This window comes from Suncus etruscus, chromosome 9 (assembly GCF_024139225.1).
Source record: "Suncus etruscus isolate mSunEtr1 chromosome 9, mSunEtr1.pri.cur, whole genome shotgun sequence".
Taxonomy (NCBI): Eukaryota; Metazoa; Chordata; class Mammalia; order Eulipotyphla; family Soricidae; genus Suncus; species Suncus etruscus.
Genome location: NC_064856.1, coordinates 87777723 through 87782891, shown reverse-complemented (window position 1 = coordinate 87782891; position 5169 = coordinate 87777723). Strand labels below are relative to the sequence as shown.

Sequence of the window (5169 nt, the reverse complement as noted above, 5' to 3'; positions counted from 1 at the left end):
TCTGGTCACATTACCTGGCAATGATGTATGCACACTTATTTTTGTGGGTATTCACATGTATCTGGCTGTGGAAATACATAAAATTACTAGGTGCATATGGGATTCCAAATAGCTGTCAGTATCCAACATCAGAACAACAGGATTCCAATTAATACATATTGTGGCACCGGGGAATGAATTTAATGGCTAACACTTCCAAGGCAGTCATACAAGCCACTGAACAAAATTATTTAGGCATTAGTATATAAATTCTTGGACCACACCCACTGTGCTTAGGGCTTACTCCAGGCTCTGAAACCTCACCCTGACAGGACTCAAGGAATCATAAGTGGCTTTGATGATTAAACTCAAGTCAGCCATGTGCAAGGCAAGTGCCTTATCCACTGTATTTTCCCTCTGACCCCAATTTTAATGTGCAAACTATTTACTAGAATTTTTCAGATTTCTCTTAGACTATATCCAAAATTAAATGGTTAGGGAAAGCAATAAAGTATTTTGTTTGTAGGATAAGTAACATTACTTTAGAAAACCAGAAAAATTACACAAATGGAAATACAAGGTAATTTTAAATGTGAAAGGTGACTTAGTCATGGATAACTTTCTGTATAAGAGTCTCGAGAGCCAGACAAGAAGCATAAGACAGTGTAAATCAATGTATCAACCAAAAACTATTTACCAAATTTTAAAATTCAGTAACTTCTTATTTAAATTAGAAATTTGAAAATTCTCAAATAAATCAGTTATTTATTATTTGGCCACTTTCTCTAATCTTGCAGACCCCTGAAGACATCAGATATATTAGAGTTAAAAAGAACAGACTTTTATATTTCAAATTCTAGTACTGGTATTTTGTATATCATGGACAAATGAAATTCCTGTCCTGATCTGGATTAGGGAGGACTTTTCCTTGCATGTTGCAAATCCAGGCTCTTTCCTTAATACCTGTATGTTCCCCAAAGTTTATTAAGAGTGATTCCTAAGAACGGAGTCGTGAGTAAACTCTGAGCAATGCCTCATATGGCCCCCAAACTAAACTATACCAAAACAAAATGACCAAATTCATGTCCTATTTGGGAGTTTTCAATCTTTTTATTTGTTGGGAGTGTACTACATGGTTCCAATAGACATGTTTGCTAAATACCTAAAAGCATGGGTATTGCCAAATAATAACACCTCAAGGTGTGTGCATACTATCTTTCAACAGGCAATCATACCAAAATTTGTGTAAAATATTTTCACAAAATTTTCTGAAAATTTTGTGTGTTGCTGAGTTTATCTATACAGAAAGTATGGGATAAGGCACTTTTCTTCCTTCCTTTTTTACAGCTACTTTTCTTCCTTCCTTTGGTTCCTGACTTATAGATGGTTTTCTAAGCACCACTAGGAGTATTTCTGGAACACTTTAAGTCCTGAGTAATGTATGAATTTAGTGTAGCAATCTATTTTTCTCAGGCATCATTCCTTTGGTCTACAACATGCATTTTCACACCGTGTGGAATATGTTCCATTAACAAATCATGAACTGTGTTCATTCTACCTTATGATGAGTTGTGCATAATTAAATAAAAGAGTACTTAACACATCAGAGAAAATTGAGTGACTAATTTGATTTGTGCAAAAATAAACCCAGAAGAGATGTGGTGATCTCAGTAAATTTCATTTACTATATGTAACAACGTATTTTCTATTTCTCAAAGAATAACCATTTCCAGAATTATTTTTCTACATTTAAGAAGGAAGAGTCCAAGGTAGAATAACCAGTTCCAATTATAATAAAAATCAAGATATTTCTTCCCATTCTTTCATTCTGAAAAAGTAGCTGCCAAAGAGAGGATAGAGGACTGTTGTACTAAAACGGTAACTCAGCTTCAAGTGATATTGCTGACATTACAGAGGAGAAAAGTGTCAGTATTAATTTATCAAACTAAAATTTTCAGGGACATTTTAAAATATATTTCAGATTCTCAAGATTTAATTTAGGTCCTGGAAATGAGTTGCTCACTGAAACTATTATCCCATTCCTTTTAACACCAACATGAATTGCAGTCTGGACAAAGTGGGGGTGGGGCGTTGTTCTCATCCCAAGCTGCCTTCTTAAACGTTATCCACTAAGAGTAAGATGTTCTGAACAATTCATTCAAAAACTTTCCCACTCAAAATGACATAGAAAAATATACATTTCACAAGGATAAATGCAATCTTAATTGGAGTATTTTTTTTTATTTTTCTCTATTGGGTGAATAACTAGTTATAAAGCCATAAGCTACAACACATCAAATCTTATTGTAGATTCATACAGTAGGTGATTTTCTTGCTATAAAATTTTTCCAATATTTTTACAATCATACAATTTTTTCAATGATTCTTTCTCTCCACAAGAAAATTTATAAAAATTTCTGTATGCAAACTTTGCTTTATATTCAGACGATATCAACATTTAGACAAATATATATAAGGAGAGTATATTCTTGCAATAAAGGAGAGGCTATTGCTTATCAGAAATGATACAAAATTTTAAAAAAATATTTTGAATAAATCATAGGTAATACGTGATATGTTTGAAGTACTAGAGACAAAAGATACTTAAGAAACCTTGAAGTTGGAAAAATCATTCAGTGAGATGAGCACCTGCCAAGCATGTAAGTGGGAGGCTCAGGGTTGATCTTAGGGATTTCATGGCTCCCCCAAACACTGCTGAGAGTTATCCATATGTAGTTTGAAATATAGCCCTGGAGCATTCCCAAGTGTGATACAACTTATTTCTTTTAAAGTCATTGTTATTCAAAACCAAGATATATTTAATTCATAAGAATTAAAAACAATAAATATTCTCATCTGACTATAGTTTCATTCTTGCATTTGAGAAGTAAATTTCATACAATGAATATAGTGAAATGATAGCATATTAAATGAAACCATATTAATAAAAAATTACATGAGATCAAAATATCAGACATAAAAGTACATTCTAGGCAAGATGTCATGAGTCATAATGATGAAGCCTGAAAGTATGAATGACTATCCATTAATTAGAGTAATTGACAATAACCTAATTGCTAATTTAACCTTCAATGAAATTGTACTTCTGGTAATTGTACTTCTGGTGATTCATGAAAACATATTTGGAATTTGAGATCTGCATCTTTTATAAGAAAATGGCTTCGTTTTAAGACTAGATAGAGTTAATACAAGAAAACTCACTTTATTTTTTGATTGAAGAAAGAAAAAATTTAAATATTATAAAGTGTGGTACAAATCTGGTAATGGTACAGATCTCCAATTGTCAATACTACAGCAATTAGGGGGCAGAGCAATATCACAGTGGTTAAAGTGTTTGCTTTGAATCCTAGGCATGCCTTATCCTCTCCCTCATCCTATCCCTGGCATTCCATATGGTCACCAGAGCATCATCCTAAGTGAATGCAGAGCCAGGAGTAACTCCTGGCCACCAATTGCTCTGGCTCAAAACTAACTAGCTAACTAAATACATAAATAAATAAGGTGCAGCTATTAGTATAATTGAAATAAAGTTATTGGTAAAAGCAGTTTCTAATATATATTTTATGTGCAGTATTTAAAATTGGTATTCAATATATTGCATGGCTTAGTCCTTTTTATAATTTCTAATATGGTGTCTTATAAATGTCAAAAATATTCTTTATGAAGAATAGAAATAATTTTTTTCCTGGACATAAATCCTAAAACAATTATTCAATTCTCACCTCTTATGTCACAAATGCCATATAGAATAAGAAAACAAATATGCATAGTTGTGCTAACATTTTAAGGCTCAAAACAGAAATTTTATGTAATTTCACCCCTCATACAAGAGTTCTTTGGGTTTTGTAGCCGTTTAAAATGTTTAAAAATAATGACATGGACAGGAGAGATAGTTGAATGGGTTATGCTTGCTATGCATTAATTGTAGACTCAGTCTTGATCCTAGGTACCCCATACAGTTACCCAAACACTGCCAGGAGTGATTCCTGAGTGCAGAGGCAAAGTAAGGTGTGGCCCTCCAAACAAAAAGCAAAGCAAAACAAATAGAGTGAAAGGTATTTTAGTTGGATGGTTATATTTGACTTGTGACTTAAAGGCAAGCCTAGGCCTATAACTTTTGATTCAATCAGTATAAGAATATACATGGAGAATAAAATTGATACTTTAGCAGAAGTCTCATTAAAACATGGTTACTAATGTGCTGAGCTGAATTAAAAGCTAGAGGTCACTGTTTGCCTTGTGTGCATCTGCTTGACTCTCATCTAAATTATCTGTTTTTTGATGCTTTTTCTATTTATTAAACTAAATTTAGGTGATTCCATCTATTAACTCAGAGTGTCTTATACAAATAAATGACCTCATACAATTAGGATTTGCTGGTCCAACGTTAAAAATCATACACCCTATTGTCAGTATAAACTACAGAATCAAAATCTGTTGCTATTCCAAGGATAATTTGTTTCATGGATGTAAATTCAGGGTTGATTAATAATATTGCATTATTTACTAAATAAATTTAGTCATGCATAAGTTTCTCTTTGCACAGAGGGCAATCTAAATAAAATGTATCAGTTTAGGTAAAATTATTTTTAATTATTAAAAATTAGGATAATTTAATTTTATATTGAAAAATAACCTAACTTATTACATTGTGTTACTATTTTTTCATTACAAAGTCACTTTTATACATACCTGGCAGGGGAGATACCATGATCACAAAGGTGGTTTCCCCAGGACGAGGCTTATTCATTGCACTCCAGTTGTGCTGACCCCTGCAATTTCCCCAAATGTGGGAAACTCGACTGCATAATTTGTGGTAGTGGGGGACTGCGTTCGCGCATTAAATTTTTTATAAAATAAAAAAAGAAAGTCAGTTTTACTGAATGAAAATTTAAAAAAATCTGGTGTGTATAATCTTTGAATTTCATATTTCTAAAAATAGTGATAATGGCACCTTTTGAACAAAGATGCTAAGAAGATGGACAGGAGCAGTTTATGAGAATAGATTTTAATGATAACTGAGTTTTGGGAGTCACATTTAAAAAAAAATTTGGAGGATATGAGCTAGTTGTGGAATCCTTGGAAGGAGTGCTTGCTGAGAAATGGAAGTGAGTCTTAAATCAGAAGCAGAAGTGCTAGTATGATGATTAAAGAGAGCAATAAACTAAA

General features: G+C 32.6%; 1 non-coding gene across 1 annotated transcript; it reads left to right on the top strand.

Moving 5' to 3' along the window:
• Window positions 1–4684: 4684 nt before the first annotated feature.
• LOC126019343 (U1 spliceosomal RNA) lies at window positions 4685–4851 on the top strand. Its single transcript, XR_007499069.1, has one exon. It is a non-coding gene; the product is annotated as a U1 spliceosomal RNA (small nuclear RNA).
• Window positions 4852–5169: the final 318 nt, after the last annotated feature.